Source organism: Vidua chalybeata, chromosome Z (genome assembly GCF_026979565.1).
Source record: "Vidua chalybeata isolate OUT-0048 chromosome Z, bVidCha1 merged haplotype, whole genome shotgun sequence".
Classification (NCBI taxonomy): Eukaryota; Metazoa; Chordata; class Aves; order Passeriformes; family Viduidae; genus Vidua; species Vidua chalybeata.
In genome coordinates, this window is record NC_071570.1 from 14,758,057 (window position 1) to 14,770,436 (window position 12,380).

The following is a 12,380-nucleotide window of genomic DNA, read 5'->3' on the forward strand; positions in this document are numbered from 1 at the left end:
AGCTCTAAATTAGGGATGAAATGCAGTAATACATTGCTCTAAATTTTGCACACCTGTCAGCAGCAGCGTTTGAACCTTGAAAGTGCTGCAAGATGATCCTCCTTCTCCAATACCTCCCTACAATTAAAGGTCTCCTTGAAATCAGCAGCAAATGGCATGAGGTTTAAATACTGACTCACCCAGTCCATCTTCTTGGTGGAATGCCTCTTTCTGCTCTCATATTGCATTTTCTCTAAAAGTCTCTACAGGCAGGAATACTGGGAGAGATTTTCGCAACTACATTAAGAAACAGACTTCAGTTTTTAATTTTTTTTTTAATGGAGAAAAAAATGTGAGACAGTAGCAGTTGAGCTGGGTAAAAGATTTTTTGCTGGTGATTAAAAGCAAATTGAGGTAGAAAATACATTTTGTTCATTTTTATTACTCTTAAAATGGGCAGATTACTGCCACGACACATAATCCACTGCTTGGTACAGAGACCCAGTGCTGGTGAGAATCACACACTCATAACTCTTGAGGTTTTGAGAAGAGAGGATTACCAGGTTACCAGGATTCCAGTATGATTTCTTAAGCATATCTCCATCTTTTGGAAAGACTTCTCAGTATGACCCCTCATGCTCATCTAATCACACAGTACAAGAGATCACTAGGTCTTTGTTGTGTCAATACACAGAAAAGACAATACATTTTACAAAATACAATTTGTTAATAAGTGTAGTAGCAGCCAAATTCAATTCTCTTAAGTTCTATACACTTGTACAACAACTGTGGTTTTGCACGGCTTAGCTCTTAATCTGCTGTTTCTGTGAGTTACTTGATTTGAACTAAAAGTATTTCAAGTTAAGTTCCCCAGTAAATGCACAAAACACTGTATTATAATCAATAAGTAGATGTTGGAACACTGAGAAAAATATCAAATTACTCTCTTTAAGGCTTTTGGCAGGAATTTTCAGGGAACAAAATCAGATAAGTGGCATTTATCAACCTTCTGTTGAAGAAAAGAACAAATCTGCAAAATCTGGTAGAGTTGTTCATGTTTCCCTTTTTCTTCCTCTGCTTCCATAACCCCAAAAAACCCTCAACATTAAAATATCCCACTAAAAATGTCTGTTTATAATACTGCAGGAAGAAACAATGGAATGAGTCCTTCATTCACTTACATTCATCTGTAATTATTTATTTTAAAAAATTAATGTTTAACAAAAGAATGCAATTTCAAATCCACATCCATCTGGCAGTTTTTTTTGGACCTTAGAAAAAGAAGAGCTGATAAACAGCATATTCCTATTCCATTCTTGTTTTGCTTAAAGAAAGAGCTCCATCTCTAGTGAGTGTCCCTCTGTGGTCTGTATTTCAGGTACTTCATGGCAAGCTGTAATACCCACTGAACTATCTTTAAGATTGTTTGTTGTCTTACAAATTGCTCAATTATAATAACAATTACTTTTAAAATTACAAATCTATCCTTTTCACCTACTTCTGGAGAGTGCAGACCTAAATATTTGCATACGGGTATTATCTTCCAGTTTGCACCTTTGGGTATCCAGATGCATATTTGCATAATGTATAGCTTATATTTTTCAGTACTCATTTCAGCAACATATTTATAAGAGAAAAAACATTTTTTATTATCAACTTTCCCACAGGAGCAGTAAATCACATTTGCCCTGTTTCTAAACAAACCAAACCTGATAGTCAGCTTTCTACCACTTTTTTCTTCTGGGAAGATTAAAACATATTGGGCTATGTGTTTATTTTGTTTAGTTAGTTTTTTTTTGTTTAGTTTGGATTTTTTTTTTTTTTTTTTTACCAAAGCTGCTTTCTACCATTTCTTCTTCTGGGAAGATTAAAACATGTTGGGCTATGTATTTATTATGTTTACTTTGGGTTTTTTAATGGTTCACACTGGAATTCAAAGAAGGCACTTTTCAAAAGCATTTTCCTACCTGAGGTACTAGTTGCAAAGACATATAAACAAAGTTTTTAAAAGGTGCAATTAAAAAGCCCAACTGTATACCGTACTCTTAGCTCTAAACATGAGGTCTTCTCCCAAAGCAAATATACATAGAAGTAAAAGGTAATTTTCCCCAGTGATATTAGATGAAAATCAAAGGACTGTCCCTTCAAGAAAAGTATATCATCCCTTATTACTCTGAATGGTTGCATTACACCTCTGCTGCTTTTGTGCTTCAGTTGAGCAAGTGAAGACATTAAATAGAATTGTACATCACAATGGGATATCAAATGAATTATATCATAATGAATGAACGCATCTACTGAATTGTTATATGTAGACACCTTTTATATGTTATGTAAAAGAATCCAACTTGAGAGATCTAGCTCATTTTTTATTTCAAAAGTGTTTTGTAGAGAACAGTTATAGTGTCCATTACTTTAGTATTAAATATCAGATTTTTTGGAAACTGAGAGAAAGGCCAAGTACTTATAAGTACATCACCAGTCACTAGGGAAGCACTGATCTTACAGCAATGAAAAGCAGCAAGAACAAATTTCAACCCCGTTTTGGTATTGAGCAGTGTAAATGTTCTGCTTGGGATAAATCCCAGGTACATGGTGTGACTCTTGTGGATGGTGTTGTGCAGGGCCAAGAGCCGGGCTCCATGATTTTTATGGGTCCCTTCCAACTCAGCTTATTCTGTGATTCTGTAAAATGACAGTGCATTTTTAGGACTCTGGCAGGCTACACAGAGGGCGTACCAGTTCCTTGGGCAGACCTTCACAGTTATGCTCAGCATCCTGTTTTACAGGTATCTGGCTACACTGCTGTGTGATTTATTCAGTAAAACTGATGCCCTGTGGAAAATTAAGAAAAGCAAAGTGGAACAAAAACATTCCTTTCCAGGAGGAAGTACCATTCCCAGAAGTAGATTGCAAAAATAATGTTCCCTGCAGCAAAGAGAGAGGCAGGTTAAAATTTATTGCATCTTTAAAAAGATATGACAATTTTCAGGGGTTTGTTGCTTCTTCTCAGAACAAAGGCACATGAGATCTTTGGCTGTTGGACACATGCTCAAGCTAATGACTAAGCTACCCATATATATTCTTGTACCAGCTTGAGTCCCAAATTTGATGTCTATCAAAATTTAAAGATGCTTATATAGAAGAAAATATTTTACCGTAATTGCTTGAATGGTAATGTCCTAGGACCTAGTGATGCTGCAATTATTAAAAAAAAAAAAATTGTCATAAAAAAACCATCAGAAAAATGTAACAAAAAATGGGACCTGTACCTCAAAGTGAAACTGATAGCCCTTTTTTTTGCTTAAGATCAAATATTTGGCTTATGCATACCATTCTCTTGTAGTTTACCTGCATGCAACCAAGAGGACCACTGGATAGGTGAAATACTTAAACAGGCTAAGCACTTTTATACAGCTCATAGTGGTTTAACAACTGCAAGAAATATAGTTCTTTTCAGAGGAATAATCTTTTATCTACTGAGAGCTGAATACATTTTTAAAAACTGATAAATATTTCTTTTATTTTACCATGATAAAGAGATTTACTGCAAACATTAACATACAGTCACCACACATTATTTATAACAGAGGAAGAGTTTGAAATGCTTTTATGTAAACAATCTTAGGTTTTTCTAAAAGGCTATTTAAAACTCTTTAGTAACAGGGGACCTTGAAAAAACACTGTTTCTAGCAAATGTCCATGTTTTCCTTTAGTTTTTGCACAGTATTTACCCTAATGACACCATTTTTGTCTCAAATCCTTGTATAAACAATGTCTGTAATAAAAGCAAATATATTTTTATCAGTCTCATATAAAGTAGGTCTTGAAATAAAAATGCAAAGATACTGGTGTATAGTAATGGAAGCATCTTATCAAATACCTTCAACAATCTCCACTCACATAAAGTGCCACATTTATCATAACTTACAGAACAGAAAATACACAGAATGCCATATATTAAACAACCAGCCTTCCATAACTACTACCACCTATTGCTATAATTGATGAGCAAGGATGCACTCAAGAGAGAGAGACAGTTACACACTTCCTCTGTGTCCTGTATTTTCATAACAATGTCTGGAGAAGGCTTTCAACTGCAATGCAGTCTTTTGTCAAAGTTCACCCATCCAAAATCTGGGTTCAAAAAAGGAGAAATGAGACTTCAGTTGTGATGATCTATTCATTAGCAAGATGTTTAGAGGCTCAGAGTAAGCTAACTATTTTAAAATTCTGGTCTGTCTGGGAAAATACTACAAATCCCCCTGCCACAACACAAAGTCCTCGTGAGGGACTCATGTGTCCAAGAGCAACATCACTGTGCTCAGCAAACACCAACTGGCAGTCATTACGATATCCCTCAGGAGGTATCTCATTTTATACATCATTCCACATAATGAGACACAACATGCAAGCATTCTGGGTTTTGGAATGTCTACAGATGTGTCAGGTTTTCACACTGTACTGTGTTTTGATCTCAAATTTCCTGAAGCAGCATGCTAAAAATTTGTTTCTGTCCTCTATGTAATCTTTCACGGAATAAATATTAAATAGGTTATAAATGAATCCCTAAGTAAAACATTCCAGTTACATTCCCACTTCTAATCCACAGATAACAAAATGTCTCCCAGAGAAGCTTGCTTATCAACTATGTTTTAACAACTAATAAAAGCTAAGCTAGAGCAGCATCATACAATAATTTCCATAGATATCAATGGAATACATGATCAAAATATTGGACTAGGAGCCACTGTGGAAAAACAGATCTTCTACTCATTATAGAAAAGAAGAAATATGATTCACATCTGAGTCTAATATCCAATACTCAAAATGAAGTCAGTGTTGCAGGCATACATAATGTAACACAAAACAACACCAAACAGGCCCTTAAAATCTTCTAGCTTGGTCAGAATAGGATTTTAGGAGTTGATATTATATATCCTAACCCCAAAGACAACAAAAAAGAATCCCAGACTTACAATGAATTGATGTTTATTAAAAATATTAACTGTAAAACAGATTAAAGATTGTCAATTTGTTCAGAGGAACCTTTGGGCCCACAGTTCAGTCTATATTTCTAGAACCAGCAGCAAGGACACAACTTGATTTGTGTTCCAGAAGAGCACGAAGATCTCAGAGAGGGTCAGTCACTGTATACACAGAAAAGAAGGCAATCCTGTATCCAAATAAGCTGCAACCAAGGAAACAAGATAGGACACACAGACATACAGCTGTGTATCCAATGGCTAGGGTGAATAGCCAGCAATGTTGGCAACAGCCAACACACAAACATTTGCTCTGAGTCCAGAAGAGCAGCGGACTGAACATGAGCTGCCCACTTCACCTGTAGCTATGCCTAGGGTGTTGCCATAAAGAAAGGGAGCTCATAATTTTAGCAGAATCAGAGTTCTGAGTCATGAGAGAGCTTCCAGATAAAAAAGAAATCTGAAATGTAAATCTCAATTTGAAAAGTTAATTAGTATCAATTATCTTAGATTTTCCATGAAAGAACATATTTTTGATGAAATTTTGGGCTGCTTGGAGGCTTTCTTTTTTTATTTGACTTTTTCAAGTTCAACTCTTGACTCTTAAACCTTGTATCTAAGAGTGTTGTCCAAAAACTTCATGCAAACTCACAGGATTGGGGCCATGGCAACTTCCCTGGGGAACTTGCTCTCAGTGCTCAACCACTCTTCCAGTGAAAAACTGTTTCCTAATATCCAGTCTGAACTTCTCTTGATTAAATTTAAGCCATTCCCTTGCATCCTGTCATCAAACAACAGGGAGATCAGTCCCTACAACTCTACTTCCCAAGCAGGAGAAGTTGTGAGAGCATTGAGGTGATTCCTTCTTCTAGGATCCTCAGCTACTCCTCCTAAGTCATGCCCTATCACCCTCTTTGATACTCTCCTTTGGACACAAAACCTTCCATTAATCAAAGAAGTGGTGCAAAATGAAGCAAAAGACCAATAACAGAAAAACAAAGATTCATCCAGTGAGGCTAGTAAATAGGACTATGAAGCATACACACTGGGACTGAGCAGGTCAAACAGCTAATCTGGAACACAAACACTTTTTTTTTCCCCAATAAGAAAATAATTTCCAATAAGAAATATCTTGCCACAGCACCAATCACCAAGCAGAGATACCGGGTAAAAGGCAGAAATATTAAATATTTTCCTTAAGCTTCAAACCTGTATCTTTTGAAAAAAATCAGTAACATTCTTAAGGAAATTAACTGTCTTATACTTTGTTGTTCAATTATGCCACAGAAAGAAAAAGCGATAATGAAGGATTTCTACTTTTTGCTGAGCTGCAAGTACGGGAAAACCAGAAATTGCCAATCTGCTAGGAGACTTTGAACACAATGAAGTACTGTCCTAAGAAGATGAAAAGCCTACATCACACATTTTTCGTGATTTTTAATAGAAAAAAGATTGTCAAGAAGCACTATAAAAGACAAGATTATTTTCTGAAAGATTAATTGAGACTGAGTCATTGACTCATAAAATCATAGAATGCTTTGATTTGGAACAAATCTTGAAGATCATCCAGTTCAAACCCCTTTCCCTGGATACCTTTCCCTAGATACCTTCCCCTAGAGCTGCTCCATCCAGCCTGGCCTGAGACTGAAATGTTAATGACTCAAAAAAACAGCCATTTGCAAAAGCAGCAGGTGCTCTGTTGAGGCCACATTTGCATCTTCAGCTGAAGGTGAGAAGGAGTTTTTGGGTGTGTGGTGGTGAAATCTCTGGAAATCTCTGGAAACAAAACAGCCCCAGTGCAGAGAGGTGCACACCCACCACCAGAGGATGAGCAGGACAAACTGACCTCTGTTTAATAAGCTGAGTTTTGAGCCAGATAGGGAAGAAAGTCAGTAACAAGCAGATCCTGCAAGGTTTGATAATACTTTTTTATCATATTAATTTCTTTCTTTACACTATTGGCTCAGGTGTAAAAAACCCCAAGGTGTAGGGTCATTCACATTCACACACAGGCCTGAGGGTATTCATCCCTTCTGAGGGGCACAACTGGCTCAACTATGAGGCAGAGGCAGTGGTCATGTCTTAGGAGGGGGTCATAGGCCATCAAAGACCCCAGAAACATTCCCAGAATAATTTCTGGGGCCTTTGACCAAAGGACTGCTCATGGTATACAGTGTAACATTAGAGAGTGTACCTGTCTCCCCCAGGGATGTTTGACAGCCCTTCTCTCCCATTCTCTTCACCCACCAAACTTCTTTCCAAAATAAACACCCCTTCATTCAATTATGATAATACATTCTTTTTATATGCAGATCAAGTGTGTAAGAAGGACTGGGAAAGACCCATGAACTATGGATGCCAATATCCTGTAATCATATCTTCATAAATGAATCATTCTCTGTTTTAAAAGCAGACTGCTTTTTCCTGGCCATCTCCGTACTGGAAAGCCATTGCAGGGTAGCCCACTCTTAACAGACCCTCTTTAATTCCAGGTTACAGTTTCCTTCACTTGTTTTTTTTTTTGTGCTAGATTTGTCTTTCAGCTGTAATACCATCACCCTTGATGAACAGACATTTGAAGTATTTTTAGATGCCATTTGTATCTGTTCTTGGTCTGCCAGCCTGAAAGATTAAAAGGACATAGGCTTTCCTTACATGACACATTTTCCATCCTCTTGTTTTTCCAGTCTGCCTGGTAAGGTATACTCTTTTCCCTATCAGTTCCATTTTCAATTAAGATTTTTGAACACGAGTGACCAGGTTTGTACTCACTATTCTAGGCAAGGTCTCACCAGTACCTTGTATAATGGCAGCAATACTTCCCTATTTCTGCAGCAAATGCCTCTCAAGACACATCCTTTATCACATTTGTCTTTTTCATGGCTGTCGCCCACTGGCACATAGAGCCTACCTAGAACTCCTAGCTGCTTCTCCTCCTCTGTCATTTCCAGATGATGAGCACCTGTGAAGCTTGGTAAAGCAGAAGGGTCAGCTGCACAGAGGACTGCTCCTACTGCATCTCTTTATTTAAGACTGCTCAGAGAAAGGAGGTTACATAAGTGAGTCTGTAACAGCCGTCACAGCAGTTGTTACATCCAGCAAAATCCTGTGAATGCTTCCCATTCCCGAATTCACTGAGCAACCCCTGAGAGAAAGACCAAGCCACAAGCAAGAGAATCTTTGGAGCACTGAACACCAGCTTCAGGAAGGCTCTCAGCGCAGGAGGAAAAAGTGAGAAAATATCATTGGAGTCACACACAAACTGCAAGAAAACCCTAAAACTGATATGACATAGAGAAGCTATTCTAATTATCTCTAAAAGCTTGGATGAAAAAAAGCAAATTTGCAATGGAGGTGGGAATTTTTTTATTCAGGCCAAGACGTGTGCATAGGTAAATGGGAGGACGACATTAACATTTCTTTAGAAAAAATATCTTCATTGAAATATTAACATCGCTGCTCATACGAGGTTGTAAAATGAGCAGATTTTTTTTTTTTTAATATATAATATTTCTTCATGCGTTGGAGATGAGAAAGCCTGGTAACTATCCTCATTCTTTCAGCTGCTATTTTTTTGTTAGGTGGCCAGACGCACCATCATTATAACCACAAGTATTAAAACCACATTAATACCACAAGTATTAGGTATCATTTTATTTATTCTAAAATGAGTGCAAATCAGACTTCATACCTAATACATTAAAGCAATGCTGAAACACAAGACAGTCTATTATCTTTGTATCATATATTTTTTCTTCCCACTTTAGCAGAAGACTGACAGTTTATAACACAGCAGTGTGACTACCTCATTTGCACATTTACAGTGCTTGATAGAGTTGAAATGCTTGATTCCCCAGAGATTCTCCTTGTTGTTTTCCCAACAGAAAATGCCTCCCTATATTTCAATACAGATGTGACAAATTTTTCAAAATAATGGATAGCTAGCCTTTAGATAATGCCTTTAGTGAAGAACATAAAAACATTTTACACTGGGCTTATGCAAATCATTTCGGTAGGTGTCAGGCAGCACAGAGCACAGGCTGGAATCAGAAGCAGAGTAACCCATTCCACATTCCACCTCTTTCCCATGGTCCTGGGACCAGAGTTGTCCTTAATTACCATTTTTTTCATCAAAAATGTCCTAAATTAAAGTAAAAAAAAAAAATCAAAACAATTGCTGAAACCCCTTGAAGATGAACCCCTAAGCCATATTGGATAGACAGTGGATTAAAACATGCAGCTAAAATTCCATATTGCTTTTGCTCAGGAAATGAGGTAACATCTTTGACCACCAAATCAAACTGTTTTCCCCCAGTGTTAATAGCATTCTCTAAACCCTAACTTTTAATAGCAGCTGTATCACTTATTTCATTTATGGCATTACTGTAGATTGTGCTACAGCACATTTGTTATAAAATTCTTCAAGTATAATGACAATAGCCCAAGAAAATTACTTCTTGAAGCACTCGCATTGGAGTATCTTTTAAAGACAGATTTGATTGAAAGGTAAAGATTAGATTAAAATTCCTCCACCCCTTCTTTTATTTGAATATGAAAAGAAAGTGTAATACAGATGCTTACCTTGATATGACTTTAAAAGACATTTTGGGTCAATATAATTACTGTAGAACAGCAGAATTGTTTTTTAAATCCTTAAATATTTGTACTTACTGATTTTACCTTTCAGATGCATTTTAGCATTCTGGGGTAATCAGCTAAATCCAAACCACAGAGGCAGAAGTAACCACTAGACAGTCCTTCCCCTAAATTTGTACACTGTGCATATGACATCACAGGTTAATCTCTCCCAAAAGAAGGAAAGATTCATTTCTGAAATGTTTTAGAACATAACCACGTGAGTCAAAGTGACCCCACAGAAGAGCTTCTTTGCACTCCATGGCAGGTTTATGGACATGTTGTAAATGTCAGACTACACCATTTTTAATAATAAAAAAAGACACTATAATACTGTTTCCTTGTAACTGGGACAGAAAATCATTTGCTAAGAGTAAGAACATTTATTGGTTCTGACATAAAAATTTCTTGCTGTGCAGTGGAAACGCTGTAGTCCAAATACTGGAAGAAACATGAAATCTCAAGGGCTATGTTCTGTAACTCTTGGTTCAAAAGCAGGTGCATTATTTAAGACCTTGTCAGAGATGATCTTCTACAGCACACCACTCCAGGATTCATCTCCTGCTATGTCTGGGAAGGGGATTCTCATGTAAATATATGGCAGAACTGGCTGGCTGCACATCAAGCACAAACTGCTAAACCCTCTTCAACACCACTGTGGTCACTGCGCAATGTTAGCATCAGAAAAGCTCTCCAGTACTGAAGGAAACTACATACCATGTGAGAGCAGCTCTTTGGATGAGCTGTTCCGAGTGCATTTGCTTTGAAAAATTCGAAGTAGCATTCTACTCAGTAGCCATACTTGATGTTCTAAAGTGTTCTTGTATTGCTGTATGCAGTGTTAATTTGGTGCCACAAAGATGTAGTATATTCATCATAAATCAGAAAGAGCAGACTAAGTTCTGCTTTAAATTTCTTGACTCCTGCACTTAAACTGTATTTTAAATTTTTTTTTCTATTTTATTTTATATTTTAATTTAAATTTTCTTTCACAACACAAATCCTTGAGAAGCTTGTTATATCAGGATTTCAGTTGGAATCATCAGAAATAAATAAGGTAGTAACAGGAGAAGCATTTAATTGTGCCAAGAACCTAGCATATTTTTGTAGAATATTGTCCAGGCATATGTAGACCTGCAAAACTACCTTCCTGCTTCTCCCACACACCTATCAACGTTTCAGGAAGAAGGAATTTTATATGTTGCTTCAGGTGCCAGAATTCAATGCAATACACAAAATCTAATTTGAACTATTCCAGTACAGATTTAAAATCCCTCATACATGAAAATCATGGCTGGTAAAGTAATTTTTTTTTTTTTAATGTAATGGAGCAACTTACAAAATAGGAGAGAAAATCACTTTTGGCTAAAAACAGAGAAATATAATAGAAAACTGCATATCTTTAGAAAACACTAGTTTGATAGGAAGTGTTCCCTTTAAGTGTACCTATACTGGCCAGTCAGAAAAGATATAAAAATTAAAAAGAAATACCTTTCTTAATTAAACACCATATTAAATAAGATTTGAGAAGGGAAGAATACAGAGAAAGAGATGGTTATACCTTTGGAGCGTGTTTGTCAGAAGTTTGTGGTATGAAACACATCTGCATCAAAACACTTTACAAAAAATTGCTGTGCAGTTGCAAACAAAACTAATGAATGAAAAAGGAAGGTGACCCTATGTATGCATAACAGAAAAACCTAAAGTACCTGTGTACCATCTCTCACTTGCACTCAACCCTGAAGGGGGAAAAAATCAGGATGACTACACATTTAACTGCAGTAATCCTGGATTAAAGTATTTGTTCCTACACTGTTTATAAGCCATCCATAGAAACATTAATAAGCAGATATATGGTAGGCTGCTTTAGAAGTGTATTACTTTGTCGTCAAAACTTACAAATTCAGGTGTATGCAATGTTTTATTCTTTTTAAAAGAATGCTTTATCTTAGATGTTTTAAGTGATCTCATGCCTGAACTACTACATAAAAATACTACATCCTCTCTTTTTTTTTTTTAGTAAACGGTGTACACCCAAGCCTTTTATATTTTTGAATTGCTTTGAAAAGACAAGGTGTCTTCAATATGTTTATAACCAGTAAATTCTATTTTTTCAGACAGGTGTAAATATTAACAGAAGGTATCTGTACCATGTTTACTTTTATGGAGCACTATTGTATTAAGTAGCACAGAACCTTAGTATAAGTAAAACCTTACATTTTTCTGGGGGAAACCTGGAAAACTTTTCACCGTTAACTGTAAGGAACTGATAGCTCTCAGAGAAACTTGCTTCTACACTTTCCTCCATCAACAAGTACCTAATCACTCAGAGTACAAATAAATGACTTTTGTCAACTTATGTCTTGTTTTGACGTTTCAAGAAAACCCAAAATATTTCTAAGCTTGGTTTCATGTACCAGCAGTCACCACAGGCTGGCATATGATGACAGGCTTGCATGCTTTGGGATGTCTACCATGCACAGCATAATTTCAGAAATGATGCTAGAACAACAACAAAAAAATGATGATAGAACAACAAAATTCAAATTTGCCTCTGGATTTTTTCCTTTTTTTCCTGTTACAGACAGCATAACTCCTCCCTCTCTCACCCCTCCCAGCAGTGCATTGATTAATTTGCCTTAGCTCACTTTAACTTGTGTTCATTAACTTCATGGAAGCTGGGCTAAATCCAAATGTCAGTGAGAGAAGACTGTGAGCACGAACAAACTTTAGGTCTGGATGAGGAAACCCTGGTGTGATGCTGCATTGCAACACCCCTCC